Source organism: Epinephelus moara, chromosome 2 (assembly GCF_006386435.1).
Source record: "Epinephelus moara isolate mb chromosome 2, YSFRI_EMoa_1.0, whole genome shotgun sequence".
Lineage (NCBI taxonomy): Eukaryota > Metazoa > Chordata > Actinopteri > Perciformes > Serranidae > Epinephelus > Epinephelus moara.
In genome coordinates this window covers 7,291,569-7,314,845 of record NC_065507.1, presented here as the reverse complement: position 1 = coordinate 7,314,845, position 23,277 = coordinate 7,291,569, and the positions used below count along the sequence as shown (strand labels likewise).

Below are 23,277 nucleotides of genomic sequence, written 5' to 3'. Positions count from 1 at the left end.
CCAAGGGCAGGGCTTCCTAGGATTGTGTAAGTCAAAGTATTTCAACACACTACTAAATGTTAATACTGAAAGCAAGAACGAACACTCAAGAGGTCAGTGCAGAGATTCCTCAATTGCCTTATTAGAAGCTATGTGATGATGGTGCAGCGCCATTAAGACTCCTTCTGCTCTGTGGTGATAATACGGCGGTGGCGGTGGGAAGATCACCGGAGACAGAACATCGGGTGAGTAATTGGATCAAGCCATTTTTCCACATTTGAGTAGGAGTGGAGGAAGGGGGAAGACAAACAGAGAGCGCAGGTGGGAGACCTCTGTACTGATTATTGGTGGTTATTGGCCACTGGCACTGACTGACAGCAGGAAATGTGGGTTTTTTTATGTTGACAGATGTCAAAGCTGCACCTGCACCGCCGCATTTATAAAACATTACAGTGGAGAGGAGGAGGAGGAAGTTAGGATGGTGTTTACTCTGAGAGTTCCTGCAGCTGGGACACATGCCATCGTGGTGAAGAACAGCAGGAAGTAAAAATATCTGCAAATCAGAGTCTGTTCTCTCTGCGTCTATACTTCCGTAAGCTGGCCTTCAGTCAGCAAAGATTATTTTTACTTTTGGTAAATCTGTTGATTATTAAAAAGAAAGTGTGAGGGCCCTTGGTCAGGACTTTTGGACTTTTCAGTTTGATCTGAACCGAAATTATAGGTGTGAAATCTCCAATGCACTACAGTCTGAACCAAGCAACCGCACCATGGCCTGCTGGTGGTCTCAGCCCGGATCAAACCAAAGCATGCCATTTCTGGTATGAAGTCTCAGGCTTCTGTGAAACTGCGGCTACTCAGGGCGACAAAGAAGTTTATCTTGGGTGTGTCAGCACAACAGACAACTAAGAAAGGACAGTAAAAGAGACACCCGCACACTAATACAACATGGCCGGACAGCCACAAAAAGGTTCACAGGCTGAGAGCAATGCAAAAAAGTCAATATCAACACTTTTTATTATTTTTTGCACTTTGAGCACCCTTCTTTTTGTGCACGGATGTTCTTAATAAATTGACTTTTTTGTTTTGCATTGATCTCAGCCTGTAAACCTTTTTGGTGGCTGTTTAGCCCAGTTGTGTTATCTAGAAATATCTCCTCTGCTGTCGTTTCTAGTGTGATTTTTTTTTTTTTTTAGATGTCTCAGACTTCCTGACCAATTACAGGAAGTTCTGTCAGGCTGTCGTCAACTGATTAAGAATAGTGTGGCGCCTCAGACAGGTGTCTGCGATCAGGGCGAGGAGAAATTTGCAGATATGTTGTCAAGTGGTCGTAAATGGACAGTGAAGGTTTCAAGGATAACGCAACATAAAATGAGCCTCAGTGGCATTTAAGGACAGGAATGTTGTAATGTCAATTGTTTTCAATGAGAGAGGGGATACGAGGGAAAAGGGGAAAGCCTGTCTACAAACCAATCAATGTCGAGTATAGGGAGATGCAGCTCCTGCAGGTGATGAGGCCAGGACAAAGGGATGTCATGTATAATTTTTAGCGCACTCTCATAATTGCAACATGAAACCAAAAGTAACCGGCACAAATGTAAACGATGTAACAAAAATCCAAAACTTGGTTTGGACCTTAGTTCATACTCTCAGGTGTGAAGAGGCCTTTACAAAGATAAAAAACTGCCATCACATAACTAAACTCAAGTTGCTTGTTTAATCCAACCAATAGTCCCAGCCACAAAAGATATTCAGTTTACGATCAAATAAGTCTGTAAAAAAAAAACCCATCAACTAATGAAATCATTGACTGATTGTTTGAGCGCTAGTTTGCCCCAGGAGGCTAAGAGGCAGGTGAGCATGTGGTAAGTGACGACAGAAAAAAAAAAAAAAAAAAAAAAAGACGACTGTAGCGAACAAACTGTTCTACACTTCAAAAAGCAGCAGACTCACACACTCCACTTGTGAAAAATTGGGTCAGTAGTACTGAGAGCACCACAGTTAAGTACTTTAATGGTTAATTTTACACTGGGATTCATCCAATCACTTCATCTGCTCTAAAAAAAAAGAGGCCTGTTTATTAGCTCACTGGGCGACTACAGTACTGGAGTAGAGCTTTTATTTATACCTGTATATATGTACACAAACAGTAGTACTGCACATCCCTTCCTGCAATCAGGACATACTGTTTCATAAACACCTCACAGTCTGTCTAGAGATGGCACGAGGTGCAATAAGGAAACGACTGCCAGGTGCAGCAATAACTCAAATCAGATGGAGCACTTAAGGCTTTACACATGCTGACCAGAGCCAGGAGAGCTACAAAACACATAAGCAGGCAAAATGACGCTGATAATATTCATACAACGCCTCGCTAAAGTGACACGACATAAACAACACGACCCATTATGTTACACTGTCCAGACGAGTTCCACAGTGATTTAGCCAGTTAGGAGGATCTAATACATCAAATCGATGCAGTGACAGTGTACTGAGGTGGTCTGACACGAAAATAAAGCATGCTGGCTGACTTCCACGCATTCCCCGCCTGTCAGGACGAGGCCTACTCTCCCAGATTCCAGCTAAGTCAGCGCTCCATTCCTCCTCTCCCACTTACACACAGAAACACAAACGCACACACACGCACACAACAACAGCAGCACAGGTAAAGTAGGTCAAGATAATTACAAGATACAGCATGCTCACACACACACACAGGTTTTACCTGCTGTTGCCTAAAGTCTCTTATTTCCTGTGCCTCTGCTCCTCGCTGGGGGTGTCTGGATAGCGACTGGGACACTGCATCTGATGGATGAGAGGATAAAATACACTGTTAGGGGAGGGGGAACCCCACAAAATGTCTGGGAGCTGGTATTTTACAAGGTAAGTTCTGTATTTTTTCTAACCTGGAGTCCATACTCCCATGTTTTTGTGTCTAAGTGACCAATAGGTGCAACAATTTCTGAAATTGAAACAGAGCCGATTGAGAATGCTGCAGATGGCAGCAGAAAAACAGGCTGCAATGTATGAATTTACGTCCCCTAAAAGTGTTTGTTTTTGCCACTGACAGGCTCAGGTTGTTATTCTAACTGCCTGACAACTTAATGAAAGGATCCCTACAGAGATAGACCTTTTTATTAAAGAGTAAGATCGCTTTTGTTTAGCCTGAAATCACCATTGCCAAACACACCAGACTCCATTTACAAAAACAGTAATTTAAGCATTGTAAAACACACTTCATTCAAAGTCGATAAACACCCTACAACTCACAGAAACTGTCTTGGTTTGTCTTTGCACTCTTCCAACAATCACCAACTCTGGTTTTGGTGGAAATTAACCCTTAATCACCTAGTTAGAGCAGTTAGTGCAAATATACTGGCTTGATACTGGCTAAAATGGTCGTTTATTTGAATGGAGTCTGGTGGGTTTGGCAACAGCGTCTTCGGGGCTGTCTCTGGCTTAACAAAAAGGATCTTACTCTTTAATAAAAAGGTCTATCTTTGTAGGAATCCTTTGCATAATTTTCTTAGACATTTAAAATATAATCTGAACCTGTCAGTGGCAAAAACAAGCACTTAAATTACACTTAAATTGATGAACATGCCCAAAATGGTTACACTGCAGCCTCTGTTGCTGCAGACAGCAGCAGAGAAACAGGCTGCAATGTAACCATTCAGGGTATGTTTGTGGCATTAATTTACGTCCCCTAAAAGTGTTTGTTATTGCCACTGACAGGCTCAGGTTGTTACTTTTCTGCCTTTTTGCCCACCCAGTTAGATGTGCAAATATATTGGCTTGATACTGGATAAAATTATTGTTTATTTGAATGGAGTCTGGTGGGTTTGGCAGTAGCGACTTCAGGGCTGATTCTAGCTGAACAAAAAGGATCTTACTCTTTATTAAAAAGGTCTATCTTTGTAGGGATCCTTTCCATAATGTTGTCCGACACTTTATGAGCCTGTAAGTGGCAAAAACAAGCACTTTAATTGCATGTAAATTGACAAACATGCCCCAAATTGTTACACTGCAGCCTGTGTTGCTGCTGCCGGCTGCAGCGCTCTTGCTCAATACTGGACCAATTTAGAAAATTGTTGTCCCATTAGTCACTCAGACACAAAAACATGAGAAAATGAGGTCCAGGTTGAAAAATACTGAACCTACCCTCTGAGCATGTGTGTTCATAATGTATGTAAGAAGAAGCTGAGACAGTTAAAGAGCATATTTCAGACAATAAATGAATGGGAAATGGAAGTAAATGATTTAACACAGAGAATTGACGCAGAATAAGACAGGTTGTTCTCTAAATGTGAGAGATATGCACTGAACACACAAGTCTGCATCACCTGATGGAAGCTCCCACACACTGAGAGGCTCCAGCTGCTCCGTCATTCAAGATAAGACAACAGAAAGTACAGTGCAGAGTGGCCCCTCTGACCCCGTCGCTCTTTTCTTACAATCTATTCCCTCTGCCTATTTTTTTCTGATACCTAATCATTTCCCTTCCACTCAAGGTCACTGCGGAGATAATTTTAGAAATCACTGAGAAAGCATATAAAGCTTGCCTCTGCAGGAATACTCATCTGGCAGGCATTTTTTTATACTCTGGAAAGACTGAAAACTAAGAACAGTCTGCTCAGAAACAACAAGCACATGTATCAGAGCCACATAACTTGAACAACAGTGTGTGATTCACCTTTTCCATTTTAGTCATGTTTTTCAGCTCGAACAAGCAAACAAACTAAAATGATGGCGTGTAACAACCACTAATATTGACATGTTCACAGGAGCCTGTCGTGGTTGAATGCCAAGTAAAGACACACTCTTTTTCACAGAGTGGAAGCAAAAGGCATCACGGTGAAAAGAAAACATCAGTCACACCTATACCAGGTGCTGAAGGTGTTGAATCCTTTTATAAAAGTCTTACAGATACAAGCTCAGGTGGAGAAAAGAATTCTCTGCAACTGATGTTGAATAGAAGAAAACTGTGAGTCAAACTATTGGAGCACCCATCTGAATTTATTGTTCATGTATTTACTTTTTGTTTAACCAGAACATAATATATCAGAATAATCATTATTGCCAGTGTGTACACTTCCTTTGTTTTAATATTTCACTTGATATTACTTGTATAAATGACATTAATTCAAGGTTAAACTCGTAAAACATGTTTAAACATTTACCTGTTACCCTACTCAGTGTAGTAATAACCGGTGCATCTGAAATTATTAGCTGATGAAACCTTTACTTGATCAAAAGACAATTAGCTGCCATAAATTTTGATCAAGCAAAATTGATGTAATGTCTGATTTACTGCTATTTTGTTCATATATTATAAAAAATTGAGCAGCTTTGGATTGCAGGTGGAATAAAACAAGGGATTTTAAGATGCCATCATGTTAGTTTTTCACCACTTTATGACATTTTATACAGAAAATAATTTATCAGTTCATCAGAAAAATAATCATCTGATTGACTGATAAAGAAATTAATGGTTGCGTCCATAATACCAGAAATATTATAGACATTTTTACTGCTGAATTTTAATTTAATTTTATTTATTTAACCTTTATTTAACCAGAAAAACCATAAGATTTAAAAATTTTTCAAGAGTGTCCTGGCCGAGACAGGCAGCAACGTTCTCTAAGCTCTAAAACAAGAATTATAAAACACAAAATAAGATTACTCCAAAGAAAAGACAAAAAGTATGTTAATGTATACTAGAAATTAACTATAAAAAAACTTACATGATTACAAAGACCGGCTCAGACACACCGTGACATTGACATATCGAAGATTGTGTACAAAAATCCTGCAACAGTGCTTTGAAACGGCCGAGAGGAACCAATGAGAGCAACTTTAAATCCTTCTGCAGAAGATTCCACATATAAGAAGCTGCATACATATTGACCTCTGCATGTGCAGACAACCCCCCTGGGACAGTCCATAGGCCTCTCCATCACAACCATCTGCCCACAGTTCAAAGAGCTGCAACTATGGAAACCAAGATGTGAAGTGAGCGATACGGTAAACAAATATACCGTGGGGCAAAAACACAGTGACGGCATGCACATTGATGACACGCAATGCACACACTCCGACTGAGGCCAGTAAACTTCCTGTTTTCCCCCAGCGGTTAAGATGCTCTATCTTGTTTACCGGGGTGTGACACACTGAGGTTTACAAAAACAACTGTGGTGAGTTATTGAGTCACAGATGTTTTATGGAAAGCACAGTGATATTCATACCCTTACAATGGGGGTGGGGATGAATTCATAGAAAGAGGTGAGACACTGGAAAAAGGACACTGAAAAATGATTTTGTGTGGTCTCCGCACACAACTACAGACCAACCGCATGTTGGGTGACCAGTTCCAGGAAGTGCGCTGTTTAACACAATGATAAAATCTCAGGCCAGAGACAGTCAATGTTTAACAGCTCGACTGGTTTCAGCTCAAAGCATCACATGATCCACAGCAAGTGTGTGTGTTAGTGTGTGTGCTACAGTGATTTTAGGAAAATTTGAGGGAGTGGGACAAACAGAGGATTCACTACAGAGTGGCTCAGTGATGACGTTTTTGCTGGAGGGCCGACCCCAAAGTTAGCTCAGCAACAGATCTCTGGAAACGTCAATGGGTTTTTGGGCTAATGCTAAAAAGAAATCTGTGTTTTAATTATAGATTGTAAAAATGGACTGTGACGTCATCCACAGATCTCTAAATGGGTTTATTTGAAGCCTGAAGTTTGGGGTTATTGCTCACCATTACAACTGTCTTTTTTTTTTGGACAGCAACGAGAAAATCCAGCTGTCCAACTGCTGCATTCTGCTCTTTAAGCCTTAATTCCCCATTTGTAGCAATAACATAAATAACGTCATGATAATAATAATAATTAAAACAATATTAAGAACATAAAAATTTCTAATAAGAAAGAAACTTAAAGAAGTTACAATGGTTTAACTGTTTTATGACAAACCCAACAGATCATTTCTTCATGGCTTTTGATCTACTCAAATTCATGAAAGGGTTGTGTTTTAGTCTATTTAAAGGTAGTGCCAGTTTACTTTAATAAAGAACTAATTAAGCTGCCTTAAAACAGAAGAGAGCCTTGAGGGCTTTCACACCATCACACAGTAACTTGCTGCCTCCAGTCATTTCAATGAGGAGAAGGCAGCAAAAAGGGAAGCGGTCTCGACAAGGTGTTTGTGGTGTGAAGCACTTGCCGCCCATGTGCGTGCGCAGAGATTTTGCTCTGCTGCGCTGATTTCACCATATTGAGCTTCTGACGGTTGCCACGTGGCTTTAGACGAACAAATAGCGGGTATCACTGAAAGAAGACAAGATGGAGGAGCTGATAATGTTGGTGTCAGAACTTCTAAGGGCAACCAGAAGAAAAACTGGGCCTGGTATAACATTTACACAAAGCTTCAGACGACTGGTAAATTGCCCAAATATGAAGAAATCTTCGGCAATATCAGTGATTTCAATTGTCTTGCTCCAGTACGCAGTTGCAAGCTAGCTTTCATTTCTGCCAGTGTTCACCGGAGCATATGCCTGGCATCACAGCTGCTGCAGCTGCTTTTAAAAGCACTCCACCTTTTGGGGGAACCCTCTTGCAGGTAGGCAGCTGTCGGGGCAGTTATTGCGCGACAGTGTGAAAGCAGCTTTACACTACAAAAATATTAGCACTCCAGGAGTCTCTATTGTCTTTAAGGGCATCTTATGATGGTAAATGGGGAATGGACTGCACTTGTATAGCACTGTAGTCTTCCGACCACTCAAAGCACTTTTACACTACATATAACATTCACCCATTCACACACACATTCACACACTGGTGGCCGAGGCTACCGTACATGCTGCCACCTGCTACCCAGTAACCATTCACATGCACTCATACATCAATGGAACAGCTATTGGAAGCAATTTGGGGTTCAGTATCTTGCCCAAGGATACTTCGACATGCAGACTGGAGGAGCCAGGATCGAACCACCAATCTTCCTCCTCTGAGCCACAGCTGCTCCAATTGTGCAAAGCACTTCATTTATACAGTGTGTTATTGGCACAGGTGTTGCAATGAATAGATTATTGGACATTTCTGGTCTGTTCTATATTTGCAAGAAATGATTATGTGCAATAAAAGTTGTTGGATTTTTGGTGTAAGTGGTGAAATCCCATTTGGTAACGTTAGCTCCATTTTCAGAGTAACGACCAGGCAGCAGGTGATGACCACTGTACCAAGTCTGTGAGCAACTACAGCCATTCACTACACTAAAGTTATTTCTGAGGGCTAATAGTACTGAGAAAACAGTTTCCAGGACAATGCACAGAGTAGTGGATGGTGACGTTATATGTGGATCTAGTGTGGTTTCTTACGCAAAAAAGGAATCAGGCTATTACGCACACACTGCTCTGTCCTGGAGGACTAAATGACTAAACACTGACACACGCACACAGAAATGTTTTCTCAGAGTCTCCCCTCCCAGAAATGCTGCCCCTCTTATCATTGTACAAAAAACCCACAATGAGAATCTCACTTTGATATAACTTTCTCTGACCACACACTCACACACCCTTCCTCCCCTCCGCCCATCCTCTGGTACAGGAATGTGAGGAATGCACAATCCTAAAAAGTCCCTCACTCGCTCTCACCTCGTCTGCCAATATGCCCTCCAGTTCTCATTGCCCTGGTCATGTTGGTCAGTCACTGGGGGGAGCCTGCTTTCGCTCCTCACCAGTCTCATAAACATCCGTAATTTTCTTCCAACCTTCAGGCCATGAAGGGCAGGGAAGAGTTCTCGTTGTAAACAGGTGGTTTGTCGGGCCCTGAAGGGTTGCATAATTAACCAAATCTGAAGGGCACTCCCTGTCCTGAGACCGCACACTTTTCCTCTTACTGTACTCAACAATGCTTTAACCCCCGGGGCTTAAACATATCCAAATACAGCGTGGATACAGATCAGAATCAGGAAACTTAATTGATCCCAAAAGGGAACATTGCGGTACGTTACAGTTACAATGTTTCTGTAACTTATTAACTCAGACCGCTGTGGGTCGGGCCCCATACTGTCTCACCTGCTCCTTTTCCTTGACAGGAAGCTAATTTAATTGTTTGAAGCGAGGGTCTGTGACCATGCTGAGGACAGTGGCCTCATTCGTGTCTGGCACTCCCCACCTCCTTTCAATTTCCTCCAGAAAAAAACAAGAAACCCAGCATTCGAATGCTGATTTGGACATCGATTACCATAGCAACGATTGAAGCTTGCAAGCCTTGAAGCATTTGGGTCAGGCCTAGTTACAGTTGCTCTTATATATGAGCATAGAGAACTCTGAGAAAATGGAAAATAAGATGTGTATTATGCCACAATATATCACTATAATATATATAAATATAAAAATAAGAATAAGGAATATGTGCAAATGTGTGCATCGTGTTACAAATGCCTTAAATATGAATGCACGAACAGTGTGTGTAAGAATAAATTAATGTGGATACAATAAAAGGAGAACCTGTGTGATGAAATAAAATAAATTGACGATGTAGCACAAGATGTCAACAAACTGTAAACAACAAATGAGGAATATATGTTCACTGTGATGGATCCCAAGCAAGTTTTAACTCTCTGGAAATTCTCAAATGAAGACAATTTAGGTAATGAGCTCAAAACATGCAGAAGGAATGCGAGAGGAATGCACCAGTACACACATTTCATGCACGCACCCCCCGAACCAAGTGTGGTCTGAAAGGCCATTACATTTGACCATGCGTCATCACTGCCTCACCGTAAACAAAAGAGCACTGTCCGTCCATTTCTAAAAACAATACACACCCACTCATTAGCTCAGTGGGATGTTTATAACCCTGCGTCGCAGAGAAACATGAGAAGCACACACACACACAGGCGGGTTTCACTCTCATCAAAGGGAAGCTCCGAGCGTTTCACATGAAGACTTTCAATCAATTCATGTCTGTGAGGTGTCTGTGTCTGCCCCTGGCCTTTACCCACTTCTTCCCCTTGTCTCCCTTTATTTAGCACCGACTTCAATCTCTATTTTTAGGTGCTATTGTGAGGCTGCCCTAACGTGGGTGGAGTGTGAGTGTGTCTCTGTGTGCATTCTCAAAAGTTCCTCTCGGACGCTGTAAATCAGTTACCTCCTGGCTGCCTGATTGAGCAAAGGTCCGCCTCAGCTTGGAGGACAACACTGTTGATCACTCAGAAGACACGCCGGCACAACTCAAGACAAAGCCGTAATTACAACACTGACACACAATGATCAGTCATGACATATAGTTTTATAGGAGGAAGGAAAACAGAAGTGAGAGAGATAAACTCTTAACACTGTCCAGACGTGGGGACTTAATGAGGCAATAACATTATGAGGACGAAGTTGGACGACACACTTTTGCAATTTTGCGCAGCTGAAGCCAAATAAGACTGCAACTTTCTCTAAATCTATTTTGTCCTCATTTGTTTCCATACTTTGTGTGACATGCAAAGTTTAATTACGTGTTATTCTTCTTCCAAACGCTCACTGTACTGCATCCCATCCCAGCCATCTTGCGCACTTTAAACAGCAACATGTCCATATAAATAAAATGTACCCAGCTTCCAGCAATGTGTGAATACGTGGGTGGAGGAATGTTGGCAAGATGGCAGCCTGCGAACGCAACTCCGTATGGATGCAACATGCACATTTAACCATAGGGCTTTATGCATATTAAGATATCACAAGGCTTGGCGCGTGCTCTCAACAGAATGTGTGTGGGACAGAGCGTGCGTGCGTCATCAGCTGTTGCAGACAGGGACCTGTGCTGGGAGGAAGTGTTGCCATAGAGATGTGAAGCTGAGGTTTTTGCCCTATCAGGTTACAGAGTGGAGGCAGGGGCCCCTCGGGGTGGCAGCAGAATCCGACGTTATCTGTGCATCTAGGGCTGCTGCGATCACTGCGTGAAGCTACAGTATCTGTGAGGAGACAACGGACAACCGCTGCGACCGCAGGTGTCGTACCACAGATGCCTGGTTCTTTTGTTATCAAGTGTTTGACATGTTGAGAATAATCTAAATGATAAATGCTTCACTAAAACTTTTTTCTTTGTGTTCATTCATTAGCCAGAAGGCATCTTCTCATCATGCTCTTTCTTTTTAAAGTGCATCTGGGCTCGGATACAGAATCACTTTAAGCAAACTTTTACTATTACTAGTAACACTTTACTTGGAACATCTGTTGTGTGTTTAAATCATCACTTTCCATTTAGTCATAGCTCCTGCCACAAGGGACAGAAATAATATCTGAATGAAGGTGCGGTGGTTAAAGGAAAAACCCTGCGCATCAGACTGCAAACCTTTAGTTGTGACATTATTTTCAAATGGCTCTGGCCTTAAGTAGGTTAAGTAAGTTACACCTGTTACAAAATGATTTTGCAATTATTGTTATGCATTACGAAACAAGGATATAAATGTTGACAAAAACACGTGTTGGCCTTTGCTGCGCATTTGTCTCCACTGCAGTTTCAACAAAAGTTTCAGTGGGTTTTAACAGAATTGTCACGCAGGCTGATGCTTTTCAGTGAAAGTTAACCATCTTTGTGTCACTGCAACAAGACTAGACACTAAGCCTTTATAACTTTACTACACCCGAAATGTTTGCACATTCAAGACACTTTGACATGTGGCACTAACAGATGTCGACAGACGCTTTAGCTGATTCACATTTAAATACTTCCCCTCTATATGAAATGTAATCAAATTTCAGGACAGGACAGACACAACATTTTAGCTTCACTATCATGTCCAAATTCCCAGACAGTGTGTGGTCTCAAATGACAAATCAGTATCAGAAATCAGCATCTCGGCTATAAATAGCAACTTGAAATGTGATAACAGACACACAATATTGATGCTCCTCTCATTAGCTGTGCTAAAAATATAAACCATGATGACAAACAGCCTGTGAATTCTGTGTATAATATGAAGCCTCATTATAAGAGTTGGGATTCACAATGTTTTAATTCTATTAACCAATAAAAAATGTAAAGGCTGTTGACATGGTGGTGCTACACATGACACAGATATGTCTCTCAGATGTGCGAATACAGGCAGTGTCTAGCCAGGCGGCACGGTGATGCAGTGGTCAGCATTGTCCCCTCACAAAGAGAGCGTTAGGAAAGTGCAAACATTCTTTTAGGCACAGAATAAGTCTCTGTTGTCTTAACTGAACATGCACCTTGCAGAACACGCTCCTCTGATATTTGATCAACTGTAAATCTAAATATCATCTTCACTGATTGACTCACTGGCAGAATGACTTTCTGACTCATTTCCCCTGACTTTCTCAATTACACACCGAGTCAAGAAATGGACAAGTTGGAGATAGAAATAGGATTCCATTTCTATGGTTACGGGCCACAACTGGGAGCTGACAGCTGGACAGCAACCTTTTTAATGCAGGAAGACACCGAATGTACACTATTGTTTCCTCCGCAGTCCTATTTATAGTTTGTCTTCTGGGTTTGAGTTTCTGACAGAAGAGCCGCTCAATGCAAGTCAAAGACACCACAACAACATGCCATAAAGAAACACGAGTCTGTGTCTCACATGTTGAGGGAGTCCGCACTTCCTGCATGCATTAGTGACTGTAGATGCTAGATGTTGTTCCCACTTGGTAACTGGAGAGTGTTTTCTTCGAATTACGTTCACAATTGGTGAGCAGAAAGCGAGAGTGCGTTTGCTTGTACGGCAGCATTAACTTGCCTTTGGTGAACGGAAGGATGCTGTGGTGCATTTAGACTGTAGAGTTAATGTGGCTGAATATGTCTCTGACCACATCTGCATTAGATGTATCAGAGAGCCAGTTTATACCTACATGTACATGTGTGAACGACCACCAAGACGCATTGCGACTCAAACCACTTTTAGAGGTGGTCTGGGACGCGTTTGACCACATATCTTTTGTAGTGTGTCCCGATGCATCCCCAAAAAGGACTACGTCATCAAATGGTAAATGGACTGCACTTGTGCAGCGTTTTTCTAGTCTTGTGACCACTCAACGCACTTTTACACTACGTCACATTCACCCATTCACACACAGTCATACACTGGGGGCCAAGGCTACTATACATGGCACCACCTGCTACTCAGTAACCATTTACATGCACTCAAACACCGATGGAGCAGCCATCTGGAACCACTGGGGTTCAGTATCTTGCCCAAGGATACTTCGACATGTGGACTGGAGGAGCCAGGGATTGAACAGCTGATCTTCTGACATGGTGGATGACCAGTCACCAGTTTTGGTGACAGTGTGCGCTCTATAACTTGCCCATTTTTCAACGAGTTGGACTAAGGGTTAAGCGACGGTCCATCACTTTGCCCTGTGGGAGGAGACATGTTAGATTATGCTGACAGTGATATCTCCAGCTGTACTGGCACAACCGCCATCATCACTAGTGAGCAGGTAGTGAAAGTATGGATGCAAGAAACATGCGCAGGGCCCTTTGAATTTCCAGAGTAAGTGATGACGCAGGCAGTAACCAAATCCGCACAGAAGCAGTCAGCTGGAGATGCATTATAGACACAGGTGTACACAGCCAAGTGTCTCAGCTGTCCACTTGTGTTTGGATCACCGAAATGCACATTAGTACCAGGTATAAACATGTTTATAGCTGTTTTTATAGTCAAATTCAACATGTTTCTGCTCTGTGAGCAAATGAATCACTGAGACTGAAATAAAAGGAGCCGTTAATTTCTTATGTTACCTTGTGGACTCACTTCAAACACCTCATTTAAGATCTCTCACTCTGTTTTATTTCACTGTACCTTCTCTGGCATCTCTCTCTCTGTTTATCATGTCTCTCTCTATCCCTCTCCTGCTGTCTTCCCCGCATTCCTTGGCAGGTCTCGGCCTGCTGTGCAGCAAAGTGAAGAATTCCAGCAGGCTGCTCTCATCTCACACAGTCACTCACAGTTCTTGCTATGGCAATTTCCATTCTATGTATAGCAGTAAGGTACAGTTCGCACATAGTTTAAGTGAATACTGAATGTTCCCTGTCCACAGTCGGCGCTGGCGGTAGATGAGATAGTGGGGCTCAGAAAAGACAATTGTTGTCATGCAAGCTAGCAGACAAACTGTGAAAGCCAGCTTGCACACACACACACACACACACACACACACACACACACACACACACACACACACACACAAAGACACACGTCAACTAACTCCCTTTCATACTACTCTTCGAGAGGATGTTACGCAAGCCTTTCACTGTAATGAGGGGTGATTACTTTAAAAGTGTAACAGCAGGAAGTGTGAATGAGTGTGAGAGAATGAGGAGGGAGAGAGGTGCAGGGACGGGAGAAAAGGGAGATGATAATGGGGACAGTGAAAATAATGAGTGACAGTTGCAACACACACACACGCAGGTATTTCACTCCAAAGACACTGAGAATAGAATATGAAATTCATGCTGCAATAGTGGGTCTCTTAAAAATATGTAGGTGTTTCCCATGAATGTGTGAACAAATAAATTGAAAAACAGTATTTTCTCCAAGGCTAATCCACCGCACAGCCTCTATGCAGTCCAATAATGCTGCCTTTCAGAGCTGCGGTAAAATTCGAACACAGCAGGAAATCAAGGAGACAGAAACTCAAAAAGGTACGGAGCATACTTGGGCAAAAATCAGATGGTGAAGGACGATTGGCTCGATACACACAGACACATCTGCCTGACACTGCTGCTAATTAACCTCAACATTAAGCCTTCAGACAACCACCTTATCTCATTTCCTTTCTTATCCTGTACTTGGATTTAAATCCTGAACACTCAGCCTTACTATTATTATTTCAGTATCTTTACTTGTCTATGCAGCACAGTCTGTAGGCATTACATAAGTGTACTCCGGCATATTGACTTGAGATGACTAAAACATCAAAGTGTTGACTTTAAGCTTTCCCGCAAGCTTCACCCAGTATGGACTTGAACTCCCTTAAAGTTGAAAGTCAGCGTTTTCTCCTCACAGTCATTGTTTCATTTGAAATCCGACATGTTGGAGCAGAGCCAAAACTATGAAAAATATATCCCTGTCCAAATACTTAGAGACTACACTGTACATTTTGTTTAACCATGCTGCAATATGCCAAGAGTCTTGGAGCACAGTCAGGGATACACGCACCAATATCATGTATTATTGTTCTGATTACTGACACCAAACACACCACAGGAAGTGTGGCTGTATTGGCAACAGGCCTCCTTGCTCTCAGCTGTGTCACCATGCTGTCGGTCCCAGAGACCAGACACAGTTCACCTCTCTCTTCCAAACACCCTGTATCATCCAAGTAGCTCCTAAACTACAAAACAAAATCAGAAGCCTCATATAGAAGATGACCTCACTTTACAGCTCTGTTCAACTCTGTACAGCCGCTGATACAGGACGTGGACGTCATCACAGTTGCAAAACTTCTCTTTTTTCGTGTGTGGGAGACTTATTTAGAATTCTGCTTTCATTTGTACCCAGTTTCTCAGGAGGCCTGCTTTGGGACTAAATCTGGCTTGGAGTAAATAGCTGCATTGTTGGCTGATGTCTGTGGAGTGACGTCAGCTGGTCTTATCAGTGTTCTCTAACTTTACCTCAGAGGGGGCCTGACAGCACACCCCGCCCAGCACAGGGCAGCCACGACCACTGCCTGATCGAAATAACACATTTGAACGCGTCAGCTGGGAAACAATATGTCAGAAAGTGGTCGAGCGGTGTGCCAGGGCAAAAATACCAGCAACAGTCGGGTAACTCTGTTAGGAAACTCTTCTCTGCTTTTGTAACATGTTACGTGGCTCTCTGATTCTCTCTCTGAAAGCATCCATCTGGGTTTTAATGATCATCTGTGTGGGAGAGCACAGGTGGAAACGTGGGTGAACTGCTGTCAGGACGCCTTTAAACACCTGCATCACTGTGACAAATACCTCTGGAGATGACAGCAGCTGAACAGTCAAATCATCTTTAAGGTTATGTGTGTTTGTGTGTGTGTTTTGGGTTTGTGAATGATCAAACGTGAAATGTCAGATTGAGTCTTGCATGGCAGAGAATACACAGCTGCGCCTGTCACTTGGAGCTAGGCTAGGATATAGAGATAAAGTTCGACAAATACTTAAGTACATCTTCTGGAAATTAAACTAAGATGATATAACCAGATGGAGCTCCTGTTTTCGGGTAATTTCGAGAGTTAAATGCTATAAACACAATGCTCATAAATTTGCAACATTGCCTCCAATGTCAGTATTTACTGTTTGGAAAATCTCTCGCATCATCACCACTATGCTCATCCCTTAGGCTAGGTCCTGAAGACATACTGTACATGCACATGAGGGTGTACATGTATACACACAAACCTGCATCTCTTATATCATCCCTGACATTCTCAGCACAGACCTACTAACTACCTCCTCTGACACAGCCTGAGCTCAATCCAAACTGACTCATAAATCCTTCTCTGTTGACTTCGCCTGAGCCCTTTCGGGAAAACTCAGCCTGAGAATGTGTAAGGACTTTCGCTTGCCCGAACACAAACAAGCGAGCACACGCCGAACCAGTCACAGTCACAATTTTCTCACATACAGGGATCAAACGTGCAATACAGTTGGCACCGGTCTAGTACGTTTGCTGAGAAAATGATGGCTGCGGTGCTTGACATGCCAAAACCTGAATCCAGGTTATGACAATTCTAAAGAAGCAGCTGAACTGTCAAGTCACCCATTATTAGTCAACTACGTAAACAAGGCTCCTTATAAATCTGTCAGGAATATTACTGCCCATTATAAGGTCCCAAAAAACATTTAAAGATGACTGGTTGGGACAAATTCTGTGCTCGAACTACGTCAGATTTACCCAGAACTGTTCTTATGAATCAGCTCGACTTCCACGACATCAGGAGAAGCATTTAACGAAACAGCTACCTAAGATATTTAGCCTGACTTCTGCCTTTGAATGAAATAAAACCAAAAGGCTGATATAGACATGGCAGAATAGCTGACTGAATGAATCATTCTCCAAAGTTTCATATCCTCTTTATTTAGCTCTGTTGTCTGTTTCTCAATAATCTAACATGCACAGCTGTTATCAGTGACACAGTTTGGTGTGGTGTGGCCAAGTGATCCCTTAGACTACTTTGGGTTTATTGGTCACTGTTTCCCGACATAGGGACCACGGCCCAGGGGAAGAGGATTAAGAGGATCTATACCAGAATAAGAAATAGAATAAAGGTTGATCTCATGCAGACTACCAGACTACAGGTAGTCTTTCACATGAACTCTTTTTTCACAAGTGTTGACTCATAAAAACTCCACCAAAGTCCAGGTTTGGAGGACCTATGATCTAAAAGTGCTTCTGTCATTGTCCAAATGGGAACGTCTAACACGCACTCTCATATCCAAAAAGGCAACAACCTAGTCCCAATTCAAGCAGAGGTATAATCACTCAGGAACGCTACACTCTGTTCTCGTTTGGAGCTGCACTCACCAAACTCTGTTTCAAAATGTATGAAGTTTGTTGTTATCTCGGTTGGATGCTTAAGTCAACAACTTTCTGAACAATTTTCAATCCTCAACAAATCCACATGTATTCCTGCTTTATTCGGCGCACACTTCCACCCTGGATCAACTCTTCATATTCAGAAAACTGCAACAATAAGCTGTGTTTCTCACCACCGCCCATCACAGCTCATTTTAGTGTGCGTTGCTTTGACCGATACAACAATCCCACTAGATTAATTTATCCAAATAATGTCTTATAAACTAGTTTTCTGGTTTCTAAATGTGGATGCCACAGATATGCAGAAGTTATTAAGTTATGTCCTTAGAGGCAAAGTGATTATTTTAATGGTTAGAATAAGCAATGCGACATTAAATTGGCAGATTGATAAATGGAGTTTGGCGTGAGGTCCTCACTCCGCAAGTGGAAAGCACTGAGCTGAAATCTGACCCATAAAAAGTGAAGACAAGTGGAGACTTACCTTTAGTCACTTTTAGGTGTGAGGTCGTTGAAAATAAAAATGTGCCAGCCGACCCAACAGCTGAAAGTTAATACATCTGGTAGATCTTCAGATCAGAGTAGCTTCAGGTATAGAAAGTGTGTGTGCTACACGAGCCACGGCCCCGGCTGTTTGTGGACGCAGAGCGCAGAGCTCGCAGGTGGACACAGGAGCGCGGTCTCGCTTCCTGTTTGTTTCAGAAGGTTTGTCACCACCACTGCTTTTTCCTCCGCCAGCTCTGCCTCCTCCGCCGGCACCGTCAAGTCTGAGGAGCTGCACAGAGACAGCACCTCCGCTCACGGAGTTCAAAATAAAGCCTCACTGGGGACAGACATCTGAAAGTGAGACTCAACCTGCTGAGTTTTGATTAAAGGGGGAATCCACCCTTAAAATGAATTTGTTTTATTCTAAAAACTTTGGACAAAGAAGTCAGCTGGCTGCTATAAACGATTTGCAATGAAGTGTAATTAGATTACACTGTTTGGAGTTGCTCTACTGACACTCAATTGTCCAGACTATATAGTTTGGACTGGAAGCTTTGGTTTTATTTAGTTTAATCTAAAATATGCGACATTAAAATCATGCAAAAAAAGAGATAAAATGAAATCCTTACCTACCATAGTTCATGTGCAATGAAATGTGCAAATGTGCAACACCCATAATGTGAAATACCTTTCTGAATGCTCTGCAGGCGGAGTTTGTTTTCTTGTATTCTTGTATCTATTATACTTTTTATACTTTTAAAACCTTGTTGTGTGCACTTTATCTTTTACTAATTATTACCTGACTATTTCTGATTTGACTGAGTGTTTTTGCACAAGAATTCCCATGTACAAATGGCAAATAAGTTTATCTTATCTTATCTTATTTCAAAATCCTAGTGGTGATATTTTAGCCACAAACACACTAGTCTGGATCTGAATCTGAATCTGAATCTGGCCCCTGATAGGATGCCAGGTGGGCCCTGAACCATTTTCTAATTCACAATAAAAATAAATTGATTCACACTTGGAATCATTTCTGCACTCTTAGTGTGCATAAGGTGCTGGAGTGCATAAAAAGCATCAGATTAGAGCTAGTGTGGGCGCTCTGTGGCTTAGTGGGTAGAGCAGGCGTCCCATATTCAAAGGCAATGTCCCTGCTGCAGCCTGTGGCTCTTTGCTGTGCGTCATCCTCCCTCTCTTCTCCTTTTACACTTAGACTGTCCTTTCTAATAAAGGCAAAAAGCCAAAATCCTAAAAAAAAACAAAAAACAAAGCCCCACAGAGGTCTCGGCTAAGTCCCCAATGTCATCAAATCTTAAATACGCCCCTGTGTACATGCTCAGGGCTGCTGTGACTGGCCCCTGACCTCCTATCATTGTACACAAGCAAAAAACATCCTGCTCTGGCTTGGCTACACTTTAAAAACATTGTACAAATCAACATGATATAGCTTACCACCACAGTATTAGGCCAAAAACTAGGCTTGTTCTTATCTTATTTTGCTCGACTGTATCTCTCAGTGATGATGTTTTGCATTCCACTGCTCATGAAGCCAACATAACACTGCACAATTCAGCATACAACTCCAGCATCTTGCCATACACAGGTTTATTTTGCTGAATCTAACCCTACATCTTCTGTAGGTCTATGACAAAAACAACTGTCGACAAGTTTGTATCAACCATCCTCAGTCAGCCACTGCAACCCTGTGGAACTGTTGGCTCGGCCTTATGAAGCACATATTTGACAGATGTATTAAAGTACAGCTTTTTATAACTATGATAAAAAAAGCTACTATGAAACCATGCCTGCTGCTCCATAGTGACCCTATGAGTCTTTTATTGTGAAGGCCACACTTCCTGTCCTCTGGTTTGACTCTGTCTGGTGCAGTTCTCCGGTTGAGGCATGGAGGGCAGCCGGCTTTCTTCCAACAACCACATACCGCCGGTACAAAACTTCTGGGCAGTGATTTCACCCGGAAACACAATATTTTTAAACCTCCAGGAAACCCAAAATGAATCTTTCAGGCGAGCGAAATGTGCAATTCACTGTCGGCGTGTAGCCCACATGAGCCGAAAATACACGCTAGGCTACATCTGTTTTACATGTATGAATATTGTATTTATCCCTTAACCACCGAGTTAATCCACGACACTCCATCATCAGGTAACGCTCCAGTTTGATATTTATAACTTATATCTTCGTGACATGTGTACAAGCTTGTTCAGAGCATGTTGGGAGTAAAGGATGAGCTCTGCTGCACTCTGGTGTTCAAATGGTTTATTGTTCATCTAGCCTACAAATATACAGTAATGCTGTCATACTTTATAATACAGGGCTGAATCTTGTAGGAATTCTACTTTTGGTTGGGAAAGGTTTGACAAGTATGAACCATGTGTAGTCAAAACCATGTTAACATCCAGGGTCTTATGTTGGTCAACTAAAATGGTGGACACATCTGCTCCTTACAGGATATAGGCCTACTCAGAGACTGCTCCCAATCACACTGTTCCACACACTGACAGTTTATTACAAAGGTTATTTCAAGGCAGTTGTATGTATCTGTGGCATGTTTTGAGGGGTATTTATCTTGTTATACATAATATCATGTGATTGATTTTAAATAATATTTAAAGTACATTTATTCCAGCACAGTAGTCATGATGTAAAATGGCCACATTAGAGTCCAAACTGTTGCAGACTGTGTTTTAGTTTAGTTTAGTTTAGTTTATTTGCACATGCATGCATAGAAAATACAAGAAAAGCAAATTAAAAGTTAAAACATTGTGCAGGAGAGGTTAGAAGCCAAAAATGGCTTTTAAAGATACCTCACCTATTAAATAACAACAGTCATACAAGAAAAAAGATAGAAATGGAGATTGCATAACTGGATAAGAGTTCCAGACTAAGAAGTAGTACAAAATTGTTAAAGATGTACAATTAACAAAATAAATAATTCCTTTTCAGATGGTTTTTGAATAATGATAATGTAGATGATGATTGTAGAGATGGAAGAATGTTGTTCCAAAGAGATGCTCCTCAGTATTTCAATGAATATTGATTAAGAAAAGTCAAATGTCTGAGGAAGACGCTCACCAAGTCATGACTGAGATGTACATATTTATACATGAATACATAAGGCTGGTTTATGTTCACATTAAACATTGATAAAAGTTGATATTCTCTTAAGAGAGAAGCAGATGATTTGCGTTTTTTAAGCAATGCTAGTCATTCTCAAAAATGTTTTTTGAATAAGAAAAATCTTACAGAGATAAGGGGGACATGTTGCAGCCCAAGCAGTATTACAATACATAATATGCGGGTAAAAAGAGCTCACACAACTGTGCTCAGACAATGGGAGGACACCTAGGACGACCAACAGAGGCGACTGTGCAGTGCAGCACAGATCTACTGAGTCTTGTGGATCAGTCTTCTCTGTTAGAGCTACAAACTATAGGAACTCAAGTGAGATAAGACTCTGCTGGATTTAGATTTAAGATAAAATCATGGCTAAAAATCAACCCAGTCATGTATCCATCACACATGAACTCATACACTTGAGCTAACATTATGAAATCTTGTTATATCTTGGTGTTGTGTTGTCTTGCTGTTGTTATTGCTGAAGCTGTTGTGTCATGAATATGGTCTATTTTGTCATTGTGTTTGTTATATTTATATTAATAAATTATTCTCTGTTTCCTGCCCAGGGACTACAGATGAAAATTAGCTTATAGCAAACTCTGGAGCAGCTAAGTAGCTGTGCACTGTCCCTGTTGAATGAAATGAAATAACATAACATAACATAACATAAGAAATAAAATAAAAAAAAATAAAATAAAATGAAATAACATAACATGAAATAAAATAAAATAACATAAAATGAAATAAAATAAAATAAAATGAAATAAGATAAAAAAAAATAAAAATAAAATGAAATAAGATAAAAAAAAATAAAAATAAGATGAAATAAAATGAAATAAGATGAAATAAGAAAAATCAAATAAGATAACATAAAATTAAATAAATTGAAATGAAATAAGATAAAATGAAATGAAATGAAGTAAATTAAAATAAAATAAGATAAAAATAAAATAAAATAACATAAAATAAACTGAAATGAAATAAGATAAGATAAAATAGAATAAAAATAAATAAAGCTATAGTAAAAAGTTGGAATACAGGAATGATCGACCAGTGAACGAACTAAGATAGCAATTGGCCTTAGTTCTTAGTCTACGATGACCCCCACGAATTGAATGTGTCTCTCTTTTAGGATTACATAATTCGGTCTCATCAATGAACAAGAGGGAGAGTTACGCCACAAGGGGGCAGCAGAGACCTACACACCACACTGTTATACAGGGTGAGTCAGTTTCAATGCCTTCTCCTTCACAGTGAGCACATTTGGGTGACTGCTGTTAGAAATTATGTTCCTAGTGTGACTGCTTCCAATGAAGGCTGAATGATGGTATTTGGTCTCTTGACTGCACGTGGATACTTGCCTGGGTACAGTGCCATGTACGCAGCTGGCCCCGAGACGTTACAGGATCATGAGATCATGTCATAATCAGATCCATGCTGTCAAGTAGTTTTATCAGAGTTGAATACATTTAGATAATCTCCTCACGCCACAGGTATGTGTGCTGCACCTCATCAGTGACAATAAAGTTGGACTATGTCATATGCCATGTGCTTGACCCACTGGTGGGCCGGGGTTAAAGGCTCTCCCTCAGAGTTCCCCCTCATAACGTTCTCATTGTCTGAAATTTGCTTCACATAAGCCGGGCTCAAAGGGAGCAGCCTATGCAGCGTCGCCCTGAGTCCAGCATGCTTCCATTACTGCTCCTCTTATTCGATTAAATGTACCCTAACTCGGTCCAAACCCACACTGTGCATAATCTCTTCACAGATGATAAGCGTGTAATAAAAAGCACATTGAACTTGAAAGGGCACCTTATGTGAATGCATATAATTATGGATATCAAAATATCATCATTTGTTTAATTGTGAGGCCTTGCCAAGAGGTATGTAATTGCTTGAAAGCAGTATGGCTGAAATTGGATTGCAGTGTCTGAGATGTGACCTGGGACTGGGTTTGGCGTGGACATGAAGGCGGGGCGAGGGTCAGGGCCTTGGGCCAACTTCCTGTTTTGGATATGTATGTTACAGCCTATGGTTACAGCCAATAGAGAGAGCGACTTATTTCACAATCCTTATGATTTATAAGCCTATAAAATAACAATGCATTACACATATTATGGAGAGATATTAAATGCGTAATCAGTGTGTGTGCTACCTCTC

At 41.3% G+C, this 23,277-nt stretch overlaps 1 protein-coding gene across 1 annotated transcript in view; it reads right to left on the bottom strand.

The window, feature by feature from the left end:
• The window catches only part of pik3cb (phosphatidylinositol-4,5-bisphosphate 3-kinase, catalytic subunit beta), a 72,124-nt gene extending 53,907 nt beyond the window's left edge, over positions 1-18,217 (bottom strand). The window contains exons 1-2 of the mRNA XM_050056743.1: positions 17,975-18,217; positions 2,702-2,781 (exon numbers count right to left, since the gene is read on the bottom strand). The gene's annotated coding sequence lies outside the window, so the exon portion shown is untranslated. The remainder of the gene's footprint in view (positions 1-2,701; positions 2,782-17,974) is intronic.
• Positions 18,218-23,277: the final 5,060 nt, after the last annotated feature.